The sequence below is a fragment of the Armigeres subalbatus genome, chromosome 3 (assembly GCF_024139115.2).
Source record: "Armigeres subalbatus isolate Guangzhou_Male chromosome 3, GZ_Asu_2, whole genome shotgun sequence".
Lineage (NCBI taxonomy): Eukaryota > Metazoa > Arthropoda > Insecta > Diptera > Culicidae > Armigeres > Armigeres subalbatus.
In genome coordinates this window covers 114,013,389-114,030,511 of record NC_085141.1, presented here as the reverse complement: position 1 = coordinate 114,030,511, position 17,123 = coordinate 114,013,389, and the positions used below count along the sequence as shown (strand labels likewise).

The 17,123-nt window shown below is 38.0% G+C and overlaps 1 pseudogene; it reads right to left on the bottom strand.

The window, feature by feature from the left end:
* Nucleotides 1-353: 353 nt before the first annotated feature.
* On the bottom strand, nucleotides 354-709 carry LOC134224688 (ejaculatory bulb-specific protein 3-like; annotated as a pseudogene).
* Nucleotides 710-17,123: the final 16,414 nt, after the last annotated feature.

Here is a 17,123-nt window from a genome sequence, read left to right as displayed (position 1 = left end):
TATATCCAGGACTGCCTTGAGAGGCTGTTCTCAGTAGTACGCTCCAAGCAGAGATGCCCCACGCCTTTAGAGTTCAGACTAACCTCTGATTATTCCCATTTCAAAGACCAAATCAACTGTTTAGTTTCTGTTAAAAATTCATTAGTAAAAATCAAAAGAAATTAGGCTTCGTGAGCCGCACCAGTGTTATCAGTTTTAAACATGTTGCACTGATGTTATTTTTGCACTCATTTTATTTTTCATCAAATTTCATTTACAACACAACGTCCCATGCCAAAATATCCGAAAATTACGAAGGAACTACAATCATATAGATTTTGTCATTTTCACTGGATCCGATGTTGAATTATTTTTCACAGCTTGATACCATACTTGGCTGCTTCGTCGCGATACTTCTCGACAAAGGTGTTATCGGGTCGTACTTTCCTCGGAGGGCCGTCCACTCATCCGGACGCTTCTCGATCAAAGACTTGACCACCCGTAAGGTCACGTTGTCGCTACATTTTTACATCCAGTCGAAACGGCATCCGGAAGATACTTCTTCGCGTTTCCTTCGGTGCAGGGACCAGCATCCATCAGGCAGTTGAAGTAATTTGAAGAGGCGGTCCGAATTGAGGATTTCATCCACATCGATATTGTCGTACTTGGTGGGATAGCTGTCCTGAGCGATGGCCATCGCTACCAAAGTCAGCAGGATAACGATCTTCATGGTTGGCTAGTTGAAAGTGAACTGTTCTTCTTGAAGTACCGAATTGAACTATGTCGAATAAGCATCATATCGCTTTATATGTTTCCATCTGATCCAACTCCTGTTTGTAAGCTTTTTTATTGTTCTAAATAATGCAGATTGACCCAAAATATGATGAGTTCATTCGCACGTGCAACGCAATTAATTGGCCCAAATAATGTTTATATAATTGTGCAATGATCCATCAAGTTGGAATGATATACGTATTCGACTGAATCAACCGTAAGCGCAGTAATTTATTCTCCGTTTTACGCTTCAATTGTAGTCATACACTAGGAATGTATTTTAAACAAATTATTACGTAACAAACAACGAAGTTGTTGCTTCTGCTCGGGTTGTACTCTTGACAAATCTGTTCTACTTCCACTGAAAGAAGCATTTCCCGAAAGTGATATCTCAAAAAAAGCTGTTGGTTTTGATGAATTTTTCTCCACACTCGATCTATTCGAAGGCATTCATTTCTGTGCGGTAAATTCTATTAAAAACTCAAAGGTGCAGCCCAATCGGGTTGTACGCAAAGGTGACGTAGGACTACGTAGCTATACAAAATGGAGGGTATTTTTCATCATAATTTGTGTAAATTTATTAGCATTGTGCAAACTGCTCGGAGGTCAACCGAATCAAGAAACTGAAAGTAGCTCTCAGTTGGATGAACCAGCCATGGAAAAGGAACGACTCATCGGCCGCATCGCCACTGAAGCCACTCGCCTATCTTTCAGTGGATATCATCAGAACCCTAGAAGACATTATGCTCAAAAATGTCCGGAAAAAAGGAAAAATAAGCAGATTCGGAGGTGGCGCGAAACCAAACACAAATATATTAATTTGCAACGTTCGACTTCCGCACGCGATGGAAGCGTACATGCATCGTTTTCTATAGCGCTGGTGGCAAAGTGAGCGGGACTTCAAGAATAAATTACAAACAGGTTTTGACCGTTGGGAAAATTGTTTACCCAGACAAACAGACTGTTCGGCTGTTTAAACGACAATGACGATTTTGGAAAGATTTATTGTTTTTAATAATGCGCCATTTGAAAAACTAAGGCAGCTAAACGACATTTTTCACTAAGGTTGCGTCTTCATCGATTTTCTGGCAAGATTATTTGATTTTGTTTCGTTAGTCATTAGAAATGATGTCGATTTTTTCCGGGTTACCATCGTTTGGCGACGACAGAAAGTTGCCATTGGGTAGCACAACCACAAGCGCGCGTCGGAGGGAGATGATGCAATGAGTTTGTTCAAATGGATGGCGTCAGTAGCAGTCAAATGGAATTTCCTCACAAGATTTTGATTTGTTGTTGAGGTTGAATGACGATCACCAACGCAGACTTCCACCACCAATTCGATAATTTTCCTTTGAAAATGCTACCAGAGCGCCTTCGTGCTGTTGTGTTCGCTCCGCTGCGACCGCTCTGCGTAAAATCTTGTTCAACCGCTCTCTGCGAAATCCCGATCAAAATGGCTCGCGCGCGCTGGAAAGCAGCTTTCTTGTATTCAATAAATTAAGCCCGTTAGCTCCGCCCCTTTGTGATCTGATATAGGTGTAAATATAATGTGCACTCATAACGATTAACGAAGGGGCGGGGCTAATGAAATTACTTCATTAGATATAAGAAAGCTGGTTTTCGACGCGCGCGAGTTATTTTGATCGTGATTCCGCGAACAACGGACCGTTCCACAATGGTCGGATTCGTCAAATTTCACGACATAAATCAATAACTCGAAAACCATCAGTGTTAGAATGTTGACGTCTTCAGAAGAAATGATCTACAAGAAGAGATCTATTTTTGATGTAAGTTGTCATTAGGGTGGCCCATCGGTGAAATTTTTTTGGATATTTTTTTTTTTACACTTTTGAGTTAGGAGTTCATATAATTCTACAAAGTTGTAGAGAATTTAATTCTAAGCATTTTTGCTTAATAAACATTTATTTTATCTCATACAGGTAATGTTTTATGACAAAATTGCTAAATTTAGATAGGGTGGTCCCGAAAAAAATAGTTTTTTGCTTCCACTTTCATCAATTCAGAATATTTTCAAAAACTGTCTTAGCATCGCTTCACGGTCTTTGGATGACGCATCTTTTGGTTACATAAGATGGTTGATAGCTTTATTTTCAAGCATATTATAAGCGTTTTTTCATGAAAAAGTGATATTGTTCTGAGCATTGTACTGCAGCTAGTAGCAAATATTAGCAAAAATTTCAATCGTAATCTGAAAATATACATGCAGGACCATCAAATCCATGGTATTTCGTTTGTCCATCTTTGTCCACTTTTGTTTGACGATAGTATAATTTTTGTACGAAAAATTAGGAATTTCATGTAAAACACAAATATCATCTTTTGGATTTTCGCAATATTTTGTAGAATAAAAGACAAAAACACCGTCTTCGACCAGAGGTCGTACAGACTGAACACTTAACACCTAGACAACTGACAGGACACATAATACCCAGTGAACCGGTGGAGAATTTTTCGATCACGAAAAGTTTCCTTCTTACTGAGGCGGGAATCGAGGCCACGCTACATAGTCCATGCCTCTAGACGATTGACATCGCTAACCTCACGGTCACAAAGCCCTTAAAGAATCGTTCTTTATCTAAAATATTTAAATCAACTCGTGTGGAAAAGAAGTCGAAAAAACATTTTGACATTTTACTACGGGAACGATTTTCAAGGTGTTCTCATGAAATAAATGCTTAAGAGCGCTACTTTTGTGGCGAAATACAAAATCATAAAATTTAAGTTGCTTTTTCATGGCTAATTCACAGAATAATTTCTTTTTCACAGTTTCTAAGTGAGGGTCGCCAATGACTACATATGATTCCATGAACATTGATAATTGGTCCAGTAGTTCCAAAATTATGATCGAAAAAATATTTTTTCAAAAATGTTGATTTTTCGACCACTTTGGATCGAAATCGGACAAAATTAAAAAATGAGTTTATTGATTTTCAAAAAAGAATGATTCTACCAAATATTGCGAAAATCAGAGATATGGTATACGTATTTCCTATGGAATAGCTGATTTTCAATGCAAAAACTAATATGATTACCAAACAAAAGTGGACAAACATGGACAAATGAAATACCATGGATTTGATGGGCCTGCATGTATATTTTCAGATTACGATTGAAATTTTTGCTAATATTTGCTACTAGCTGCAGTAGAACGCTCAGAAAAATATCACTTTTTCATGAAAAAACGCTTATAATATGCTTGAAAATAAAGCTATCAACCATCTTATGTAACCAAAAGATGTGTCATCCAAAGACCGTGAAGCGATGCTAAGACAGTTTTTGAAAATATTCTGAATTGATGAAAGTGGAAGCAAAAAACTATTTTTTTCGGGACCACCCTATCTAAATTTAGCAATTTTGTCATAAAACATTACCTGTATGAGATAAAATAAATGTTTATTAAGCAAAAATGCTTAGAATTAAATTCTCTACAACTTTGTAGAATTATATGAACTCCTAACTCAAAAGTGTAAAAAACTAAACATCCAAAAAAATTTCACCGAAGGGCCACCCTAATGACAATTTACATCAAAAATAGATCTCTTCTTGTAGATCATTTCTTCTGAAGACGTCAACATTCTAACACTGATGGTTTTCGAGTTATTGATTTATGTCGTGAAATATGACGAATCCGACCATTGTGCGTTCCGAGAATGACAGATTCTGAAAACCCTATGAATTTTTTTCGCAAGATTATGAATTTGGTTATGAGGATGTTGGTTATCTTAGATGCGTATTGTTGCGAGGAATAACAACAGAAATTTGGATCAAGACGAAGTTTCTTCATATTACAAAACATTATCTCGTGGCATCTGTCTGTCCGAGCAAGGTTCACCGATGGGTGGTTGCTGTAGACAGTTTCCAAAGAGGTGGCGTCTTCATTGATATTATACAAAAGCCACCATTTTATACAAAAGAAGGTCGATCCGATTATCCGAAATAAACTTTCTTCAAAGTGCAAAACTCAATCGTAAATAGCGAATTTGATAGCGCGTCGGAGGGAGATGATGCAGTAAATTTTAATGGATGGAATCACTAACAGCAACCAAGCTACCACGCCAAACCCGATGCCACCGAAACAGTCCATTTTAGCAATTAACTCTTTCTTTTCATAAAATGTTGGTCCTGAGAAGAACCAATTTTATTTTCCCAATTCCCATTCCAATAACTGCATCCAATCGCTTGTCGACACCTTGCGTTGCAGCTGTCCGACCGCTACTTGATGATTTTTCGCTAAGCCTCCAAAGGATGAAATAATTTTTCAACATTGCCACACTGCCACCCACTCCTTCGTGCTGCTGTGTCCGCTCTGCTGCATCGAATGTCGAATTGCTCTCGGTGGAATCCCGATCAAAACAGCTCGCGCGCGCCGAACAGCAGCTTTCTTGTATTTAATAAATTAAGCCCGTTAGCCCCGCCCCTTTGTGATCTGATATGGGTGTGAATATAATGTGCACTCATAACGATTTATGAGGGGGCGGGGATAATGGAATTACTTCATTAGATATAAGAAAGCTGCTTTTCGGCGCGCGCGAGCCATTTCGATCGGGATTCCGCAGACAACGGACCGTTCGGGGGATGACAAATTCTAAGAATCCTATGAAATTTTCTCGCAAGATTCTGAATTTGGTTGTGAGATGTTGTTTATCTAAGATGCGTATTATTGCGAGGAATGACAACAGAAATTTGACTCAAGACGAAGTTTCTTCATATTACAAAACATTATCTTTCGGCATCTGTATGTCCGAGTGACGTTCATGGGGTTGCATGGGTGGTTGCTGTAGATAGTTTCCACTGAGGTGGCGTCTTCATTGACTTTATACAAAAGCCACCATTTTATACAAAAGAAGGTTGATCCGACTATCAGAAATAAAATTTCTTCAAAGTGCAAAACTCAATCGTAAATAGCGAATTTGATAGCGCGTCGGAGGGAGATGATGCAGTAAATTTTAATGGATGGGATCACTAACAGCAACCAAGCTACCACGCCAAACCCGATGCCACCGAAACAGTCCATTTTAGCAATTAACTCTTTCTTTTCATAAAATGTTGGTCCTGAGAAGAACCAATTTTTCTTTTCCCGATTCTCCTTTCCAACTAGCTGACACCACAATTTGTAACACATTTTCAGCATTGCACTGGCGGTGCGGGATCGCCACAGTGCTATTTTTGTGGTCAACCCTTTCTTCATATGAAATTCTGGTTCGTTGAGGTTGAATGATCTGCAGCAACACATCGAGCACCATCACCAATGCGAAGGATTTCCTTTGAAAATGTTATTAGCGCCTCCGTGATGCTGTGTCCGCTCCGCAGCGATCGCTTTGATGCGTCTGCTCTGCGTGAAACCTTGTTCAAACTGAGGATTAGATCCAAACCCGCAAGTGATTGATTTTTGATGTCTGTGCTAGTGATGCATGTACGTGATTGGATGGTTGACCTATTTCCAAACTTTTTATCAATTATCGATAATAAATAGTTAAAAATCATTATTTTCAAATAAATACGAAGAAGCGTTGACTCATCCTTGACCGAATGGTCCAAAAAAATTGAAAATCCATCGAGAAACGGCTTAGATATTAAAGTTTAAAGTCTATCATATTTTCGTGACGGTCCCCGATTTTCGCAATCGTAAAGTGTACCCCAATATAGAAAACACAGACGTAGTCCTACGTCAAAACCTTTTTCGTTCCATCACTTTTACCACTCACTCACTTTTCGCGATAATTATCGCAGAACAATTACAAAATTGTATTGCCGCGTCGGGATTCGAACCCAGAATAGTAACAATAACAGCTGTGGGGATGCGCTTACTTTAGCCACACCACTACGCTATCTGCATGAAAGCATTAAGTTATTTGTTCCACATAAGCTACTACTATTTGTATGTCTGATGCCACGAAAAGACTCGAATATGAAAGAAAAAGAGCAAACCAATGATTGGCGGCAATCGAAGTGAGCGAAAAATGGTTATCACTCTACCTACAGGCTGTTTTTCTTTCCCGAAAAGTGATTTCTCCCCGAAAATTTTCGTGAGGCAGCATCCTGTGCTCCTGAGATTGAGTGAGCATTACGATCCCTGACGATTGCTACTCGTAGTCTACAACTCAACACTATCTTTATTCACGCGAACTCCCAGCTGCATGCTGAAACAGCCTTTTTTGCCTTTCTCGTACAACAAAGTTGTACCGAAAGGCTATCATTTCACTCTGAAAATGAACTTTTTACAGGAACATCTGATAGTAAAGTTTCTTATACCATTTGGCTCAGTTTGATGAATTGAGATGATGTCTGTGTGTGTGTATGTTTGTGTGTCTGTATGGTCACTTTTTCAACCTCAAAAACTCACACGTTTTGCATGTACTTAGACATAACTGATTTTATCGCAATAAGTTGCATTCCGCAGAGCCACTCTTCTAATTATATGCTATTTAATTTTATCAAGGTTGATTAATGCGTTCGCATCTGACAAGGAAAATGATTTAGGCAGTTTTCCATTTTTCCCATATAATCGGGACTACGAGCATTGAGCAGCGACCATGCAATAATATAAATTAGTTAGATCCTCGCTACGGCAATATCGATAACGTTAACGCAACGAGCAAAGCTTTTCATAGCTTGCAATGTGCAACGTGTTGAACACGAAAACTAATCGAGGAACAACGTACGCGCTTTTAACTTTAGAGCCGACTCGATGATGATTATTGCCATTATACTTTATCGGAGCATTCGCACCAACACAGTTGTAAGTTTCATCGTTGGCAACAGAAATTGCACTCGATTACGACACGATTAACTGCTGGTTCGTACGCTCGTGGCCATGGTGGTGTTTGCGTTTGTTTTGTGTCATACATTGGAAGAGAAAAGAGGGGTTTCATTGATGCTTCAACATGCTGTTTGGTTTGGGTGGTGTGGAGTTATGATGAAGTTTGGTTGATTTCGTTTTATACATCTCCTTACTTCCATATTATATTATGTATGCGGTTTTGTTAGTCTTCTATCTATATTTGGGAATCGTTCAAAAATGGCATCGGGGCATTGGCGAAGGGGGGTGAGGGTGTCGTTGGTTGAATAATCTAAAATGTATGTGACGTCATATTCTAGTCGGCCTTGAGAAATATTGGCTTAATTTTCAAAATGTTCGTGTACATTTCACTCCGAAATCGAACCTTTTATAGAAGTCTTGGAGACCCATGATGTTATATACCAACCCGACCAGTTAGTCATAACAATTATATCAATATGTGTTACAAATAACAATACTGAAATAAAGTCTCTCTCTCTCTCTCTCTCGAAAAAACACCGTACCAATAGCAGGAGTACCAGACTGAAAGACGGACAAGCTATCGTTCACAACTGCTTGTTTTACGGCTTTGATTTAACTTGTTCTGGCTACCGGAACATCATCGACACACTCGCCTGCTTTCAACAGCTACGTCTGGTTGGTTTCCGGTTTACTTCCGTCCGCTCCCACTGAAGCTGCCTGCGTTAATGCCGGCATTCTTCCTTTCTGACATCGGATTTTCATGGCCATTTGCCGTAAAGCCGCCTCTTTCGCTGATGCCACCTCAGGAAATGACAGGATCCCTCTCCTTGACGAGGCTGACCGGATCCTGAGAAATGTAGCCGGTACCAGTCCCCCCCCCCCCCCCAGTGCACTATGGTCCAGGATACAGATTTACGCGGAAAGATGAATTTTACGCCAAAACTATATTTTTTAGAAAAAACTGTTGTTCTACAAAATTGTTCGAAATAGTAAGGCCATCATTATGGTTTTACCAAACAATAGGGTGGAGCATCATATAAAAAAAATTAGAAAATATTTTTTTTATTTCTCAGAATATTGACATGTTATGTTCTACAAAGTTGTAGCGCAGCTCATTCCAATCAATTTTGCTAAAAAAACTTTTTCTGTAGCTCTTAAGTTGGCTGATTTGGAGCAATTTTACCTAATTGGATTAGGGTGTACCTCAAAAAAACAGTATTTTTGATCTAATTTTTTTGTTTCAGATTTCTCGAAAAAGTCGTCTTCAGGTGACTTTTAGAGCTCAAAAAAATGCAACTTTTGATGGGTAAATATGCACAATATCTTTTTCCGATCAAAAGTTATAATCATTTTTCTGTCAAAATCACATTTTTTTCATAAGTTGATATCTCCGGTTAGGGCAGACCAAAAAAATATGTTTACACGGCATCTAAAAGATAAATTAATATTCTTCATTATGTCAATAAATTGGGGATATGTTATTTTTTTATCTCAAGTTTCACCAATTTTACTAAAATCATGTTTTTTTCAAATAAATTGATATAACTCGACAACGGAAGAAGATACAGACGATATTCTTATAGCAAAACACGCGTTTTGAAAAGCTCCAAAAGTCTTCAGAAGATGACATCCGTGAAAAATAAAAAATGAAATGAGCAGATCATAAATTTTGTTTTTGAGGACACCTAATCCTGGTAAGTAAAAGTACTATAAACAAGTGAGCTTAAGAGCTACATAAAAAGTTTATATAGCAAAGTTGATTGGAAAAAGCTGCGCTACAACTTTGTAGAACATAATATTCGAACGTCAATATTCAGCAAAATAAAAAAATGAAAATTTTACATTTTTATAAAATGGCCCACCCTATTTTCGGTAACTCTATAATAAGGGCCCAAGTATCCAGAACAACTTTGTAGAACAAATTTTGTTTCTTAAAAGTATGCTTCAGACCGAAAATGCATCTTTTCTCGTAAATCTTACAATACGATGATAATGATAAAACTTATAAAAAGTGTTAAAGCTGTAGATTTTTTATTTTCCATTTCTCATGAATGTCATCTTCTGAAGACTTTTGGAGCTTTTCAAAACGCGGGTTTTGCTATAAGAATATCGTCTGTAACTTCTTCCGTTGTCGAGTTATATTAATTTATTTGAAAAACATGGTTTTAGTAAAATTGGTAAAACTTGAGATAAAAAAATAACATATCCCCAATTTTTTGACATAATAAAGAATATTAATTTATCTTTCAAATGCCGTGTAAACATATTTTTTTGGTCTGCCCAAACCGGAGATATCAACTTATAAAAAAAATGTAATTTTGACAGAAAAACGATTATAACTTTTGATCGGAAAAAGATATTGTGCATATTTACCCATCAAAAGTTGCATTTTTTTGAGCTCTAAAAGTCACCTGAAGACGACTTTTTCGAAAAATCTAAAACAAAAAAAATAGATCAAAAATACTGTTTTCTTGAGGTACACCCTAATCCAATTAGGTAAAATTGCTCTAAATCAGCCAACTTAAGAGCTACAGAAAAAGTTTTTTTAGCAAAATTGATTGGAATAAGCTACGCTACAACTTTGTAGAACATAATATGTCAATATTCCAAGAAATAAAAAAAATATTTCCTAATTTTTTTTATATGATGGGCCATCCTATTTTTTGGTAAAACCATAATGATGGTCTTACTATTTCGAACAATTTTGTAGAACAACAGTTTTTTCTAAAAAATATAGTTTTGGCGTAAAATTCATCTTTCCGCGTAAATCTGTATCCTGGACCATAGTGCAGTGGCGCGGGTTCACTGGCACGGAGCAAAGGGGTGGCATCGATTAGTTAACATCGACTGCACCATCGCCTCCCGGTTCAAAAGAGGTGATAACAAATATGAACTCCGAAGATGCGTACTGGAATTCATTGCAACACGCTTCCGAAAAAGTGAGATTCGGTATACCAACGGATCCGTCTCCAGCCGAGGAGCCGAAGCAGCTAGGGCTTTGTAGTCTGTGGACATAATCTGGCCAAATCGACGAACCTACCTCACCAGTGCAATATTTTCTTCGCCGAAGTCGCCGCCCTTTTCTGTCGCGGCCACCCACTCGGCGAACAAGCGCCAATCGTGGTCTTCACGGACTCCGCAAATGTAATTTCCGCCCTTCAAGTGAGACTTTGAAACATCCCTGAATCCAAAGAATCCTTTGAGGTATGATTCCCGGTACCACCTTCGCCTGGATTCCCGATCACTGTGCCATTAGGGGAAATACCGAAGCCGATGCCCTGGCCAGTGTCGGACACAAAGGTCTACTTTACACCCGCTCTGTCCCGCTGGCCGACGTTAATAAATGGACGAAGAGCGTCGTCGACCAGGACTGAGCTCGTACTTGGGGCAATAGCAGAGGAGGAAAAGTTGAAGGATATATCGAAAACTGGAATGATCCTTTTTGAGGAAAGTTGAAGGATATATCGACTACTGGGATGATCCAGCTACTCGAAAAGGCGTTCTGATCTTTTCCATAGAAGAAAGGTTGAAAATCAAAGGTGTGGGGTTTTAGTGAAATGCCTTCAGCAAGTGTTTATAGATTCACACCTCAGCGTGTCAATCGGCCTCTTCTTGTCAGATTTCCGTGGCATGCACACGCATCAATGGAGAGTCACTGTCACAGAATTTCGTTCCGGCCATTTAGGGCCACAAAAAAGGATCTTCTGTTTTTTGCCAACACATTTTGGCGGGGATTTTAAGGGTGAGGCCTTCACCTCAACTACAATCCTTTAGATCATAGCTTCCCAAAGTTGGGGGGTCGCGCCCCCCTTCCATAAGATTTACACAGGCTGGGGGGTCACGATCCACCACTTTGGGAAACTACACTTTAGAGGCAAACTATGTACCACCGGAAAACAGCGCACAAAAAGGATTATTGCAGGACACCAAGGTCGCAGAAGGATCATAACTTTCCCGTTTCCCGCAAAACTACACGACTGTAGGTGCTACAAAAACTGTGATATCTACTATACGAGATAAAACTCCGTCGTCGTCTTTTCGTGTTAATTTTATTACTGCTTTGTTTCATAAATTTCAAAGTTTGATAGTCACGTTTATTTTAAAGTGTTTAGGTTAAGTTACAATGAATGGCGAAGCCCTTGGTTGGCACGCTAGGGCGGCCCCTCTGACCTACCCTAGCCTAGTGTTGAACTTAATCTAGAATAAAAACAAACAGAATAATCCTAGCGGTGATGTGTCTTTCCCGTGTATTATAAAATATAACAAGAAAGGCACATAAGAGAGGTCAAAACCGCACTTTAGGAAGATAGATTCAGTTATTTTCATCAATAGGGTAACGGCTGTATTTTGGACCGGGCTCATATTTTGGACCACCTAGCTGAATTTTGCATTTATATCACACAAAACTAAATAAAACGTGCAAACTTTAAACTTTATTAAAAAAAGAAACTATGCATAAAGTATCTCTTACATTTGTTTCTATATAAAATATAGCTATTATCAAGAATATTTTCACGCATTTACCCATTCCGGCTGGATCTGACCAAAACCAAGACGACATTGTAAAATTGAAGTCAACTTTCAAAAGCTGTAAGTTTATGTGTACATAGATTGAATACATGTGAATGAAGTTGTAGACTTATTAAAACCTTATTGAAGCAGTTTCATATCTCGAGCAAAACATTGTTGGTTAAAAAACAGTATTCTGAGGCATGTCCAAAATAGGTTAATTTTACATTGAACCGAACATATTTTCGACATATCTTCTTTTTAAGTGCTAGATCTTTTAAACTTTTGCCTTTTTGCTACCAGCCAGTCAAGGGCTGAAAGCGTCCTAAATAAAGACAATAATAATAATACCTTTTGTTTTTACCAACCATTTGTTTTTTTTTTAGTATCAAACCATTCATAAATGACTATTCACAACGCATTTATAAATTACCGTTCATTGATGTGAGCCCTAGAAAACTGTATGTTAAACCAACATGTAACTGTTTTTTCATACGAAAATAGTTAAGACTCCATGACAAGTTCCAATCTTTGCTCGAGCTCTCCGTCCATGCTGATTGCAAATGCAGCAGAGTTCCGCGTTATACTTGTGACACATATATGATACCAATATCACTGTACAGCATAAAATCATATGTCTGTCACCCAGAATCACGCTGGTATCACGATAGCACGATGATTTCCGTACCCTGCCCTGCGACCGTTGTATTGTACGAAACAGAACATAATTTGTTGTTTTGAAATGTCAAATACGCCGTTTGACATATGAAATAAAAACAAACATTTGCAAGCTGATTGAGTAAAATTCGTTTTTCTGCAATTCCGGATGATATTTTTCACAACATCGGCAAAATAATTATTCGTAAGCCCATTAGGCCGTTTTAAATATTTTATTGAAATTAGGCCGATACAAATATTTAAAATCCATTTTGTCTCCCCCCCCCTCGGATTTTTTTGCCAAAAAATGACATTTTGAAGGGGCAACAAAATAAAGTTCGGATAATTTTGAGGATTTTGAAAACATTCTTCAACAAATCCGAGGAGTTTTTTGATTTTTTTCATTTTAATATTTATTTTTTATTATCCCCCCCTTGTCCTTTCGGAGACTAGTAGGACAAAAAGTCAATTAAATATTTGTAACGGCCTTATGCCCTACTGGTTTCCGAATAATCAAGAGGGGGATAATAAAAAATAAATACTAAAATGCAAAAAAATCAAAAAACTCCTTGGATTTGTTAAAGAATGTTTTGAAAATCCTCAAAATTTATGGAATTTTAATTTGTTGCCCCCTCAAAATACGATTTTTGGTCAAAAAAACCGAGGGGGGGAGACATAATTGTTTTTAAATATTTGTATCGGCCGCTACAATTACGCGCTGAAGATGTCTTCCTATTGATTTTACCAGTTCTTGGGTTGTTTCCGGAAAGATCTACCGTCACTTTTGCATGATATTCAATGGTTTGAGTTCTGTATCGTGTGATTTCGGACATTTTATTCAAGGATCCCATGGGTTTTAATTGGAATGATGTCTAAGGATTGGGAAGGATGCGGGCTCTTTGATTTGCCATTAGTCAGAATCTACTTTTTTAGATGGAAAGAATGTTTTGAACCGTTGTTTTGGACAAATTCAAAATTGGATCTGTAGTGTTTGGAGAGGGAGAGAGGAGAGGAGAGGAGGATCTCGTGGTGGTAAAAGTGGAGTGCAGAAATAAACGGTAGTCAGCGCGAAGTAAATAAGTGGTCCGAATAAACCTGTTAGGGGTCGTATACTAATTACGTAAGCACTTTGGGGGGGGAGGGGGGTCTACCATTTTCTTACGTTCCACATAAATAAAAAGTTATTTGTATGGGAAAAATCTTACATGGGGGTAGGGAGGTTGTAAAACCCAGAAAAAATGCTTACGTGATTATTATACGGTCCCTTACAGGATCTATGACACAATTGAACAATGCTGGCTTTATCCTTCAAAATGCTCAAAAGAATTAAACGATCAGTGCCGTTTGCACTGAAGTCACCCCAAACCATAGAATAGAATGAATAACGTCCGCAGAAATAATTGCCTTGCGGAATATTTGCAAGAACTCGCATATTTCTGCTAAAATACCTATACAAAGAATTGGAAAATAATGACGTGTTCATATCGATGAATGAACTGCTGACGCGAATTCACAATTTATTCAAAAAATATGGATAAATATTGTGCAATACTCATAAAAACTATAGTAACAGTTTATGATTTCTATATAGGGGGAATGACGGCTTTGGCAGGTTTTGTTCTATTATTGTCAGGGGGGTTTTTTATGACTGATTATGCTCAAATTTGGCCTAAATATTCTTTGCATATCAAAGAATATTGTGGCCAAACTTCATAAAATTTGGTCATCAAAAACCCCCCTGCCAATAATAGAAGAAAACCTGCCAAAGCCGTCTTTTCCCCTATTTTGATGAAAAATATAGTTTTGGAAAGCTGTAGAATCAGTTTCAAAACAAGCTGACAAATAGATACAACGGTGGAAAGAAAAGATGTGTGTCATCTTGTCACTGTACGCGTACAGCGTGATACGAAAATCATTGTGCGGAAATCATATGTCTGTCGATAGTATTATACGATTATGTGTCGTTTAAACAAAAAGAATGTGCAAGAAGCGAGGAAGAACCGGGAATGACGCAAATGAAACAGATCTGGCAAACTACATAAAAAATATCGCAGGGTAGGAGTGAGTGACCAGGTGCATACATTACGGCCATGGGCCGCACGTTTATTTTGCTTTGATGATGCTGTACCGAGTGGTACTGAAACTTGCTTAGCTAGTCGATATTGCTCTTTTGTTGTTTTTAAAATGCTTATAAAAATGTATCGCTTAACAAGGACTTTAAGGATAAAAACGCCGAAAATGCTGGAATGACGGGCTTGGTAGTCATACTGCTTCTGCCTCATACGCAGGAGGTCATTGGTTCAATCCCAGGTCCGTCATATTCTTCTACTTTGTATCTTTCTCAATATTTATCATGTTCTAGCAATCACTAGAACTGGAATTCTATCAGTTGCTTTCTCCTATCTGTCACATTGGCAGCTCGTTAACCAAGACGAACCTCTGCCTCTCGAACCTAACCCAAAAATTTCAACAAATTCCGCATGAACTCGTGGCAAGTGCAGAGGTATGTTCGGCTTGCAGTGGGCGAGTGATTGCATCATCATTTCCTTCCCTTTCCCTACATTGACTTGCATTCTGACGTGGCAGGCGCCAGTGTGACCTAACAAATGAGATCACCAGTACTTGTACATTGAAGATGAATGCTAGTCCCAAATAAACATCTGTTGGTTCTCTGTGCAAGAACAGCTGATCTGGTCATAATGGAGTAGCAACTACAGGCAGTCAATCAAGCTCAAAAAAGCCGAAAATGCTGGAAATCACTATTTTAATCTAATAGTAACATAAACTTGCAAGCAATACAAAATTATTCGAATGGTCTAAAATATGTTCAATGAGTGGTCCAAAATAAAAACAGGTGGTCCAAAATAAATTCTAACATATCTACAGAATTTATGATAGTTAGGTTCTTTCGCTAGGATTTACAACATTTTTACCTACAAATGCTACCATTCATCACTTTTTAGTTGCATAGGGAATTAATCAAGCATTATTACAAAATCTAACTTTTATTCGAAAAATTGTTCGGCTATCTCCTAAAGTGGTCCAAAATACCTCCCTTACCCTACACATTCATATGCATTCATTTGAATGCATTGTAGCAGTTTTTTTTAATTCCGAACAAACAATGTTTTTTTAATAACTCCGGAACGCAATGGCTAATTGGGCTGATTTTCAATAGCGAAAAATTAGGAAGGATTCCGCGTCGAATGCACAGTACAAAAAAGTGTGTCTTACATTTTTTGTACACACACACACTGGTAAAGCGAGATAGCGATAAATTACCGACGGAAAATTCTACATGCGCATCCCTAGTTAGGCGGCGTAGTACTCTCGCGCAATTTCTGACTCTCTTTCATGTACACATTCATAGCGTCCTGATGTTGTACTGGTATTTCGTAGAAAGTAAGAAACAAAACAAAACAGGAGTCAGTTGAATAAAACCGTCGCGGAGAACACTTCGTTCGTCTTTCTTGACCAGAAAATAAAGCTGTTTGACGTTCGCGAATTAAGTGGTCCTAACAAAATTTTAGAATTAAAGTGTCCGAAAGTTAGATCCGCGGCGGCGCGAACACACACACAAATACATACATACATACACACATACAGACATCACCTCAATTCGTCGAGCTGAGTCGATTGGTATATAACACTATGGGTCTCCGAGCCTTCTATCAAAAGCTCGATTTTGGAGTGATCCTAAAGCCTTTACGTATACTTAGTATACGCGAAAGGCAAAACATTTTAATAAAGTAAAAAAATAAGTTGCTTTTCGGCCGCACAAAATAAAACTAAACACCCGAATTCGCGTCCGATACGTTACATTTTTAATCGAGAACTTTCTTGCTGCAGTACGCCAGTGCATCCAGAGTGTGCAAATTAACTTCCTTCTCTGTCATTTGAATGTTAGTAGAAGCACTTGATTTTGAATATGCAGCATGCTGTATGAGGCTTAGAACGAATAAAACAATGATGAGTTCCCGAGCAAAGCTTGGGAGCAAATCGATAACTAATTTTGTTGTTGTGAAATCGCCTAATTTTGATAACTCAGGTTGATATCCTTTTGGTCGTTTCAACGGTTAAAAGATCAAAATCTACAGCAGAAAAATCTTACTGTGATATCAAATCGAAAACTATTCCTGCTATCGATGAGAGCAAATCGAAAACTAATTTTGTTATTGATTCCGATAACAAAATAAGTACACAGTTTGATGTCAGATCATACAATTTAGAAATCAACAGCAAAATGAGATCAAAATATGTAATCACTAATGATGATTCATTTTCGAAAACAAATTATGATTTCAATTTGATATCTATATCAAAATATGTTTTCTATATGCTCTCTTTATGTTTTTAGACTTTGCTCGGGTTGTCGTTATTGGAAGTCGAATAATTAGCTTTCTCCTAACACCCCAGAGGCATG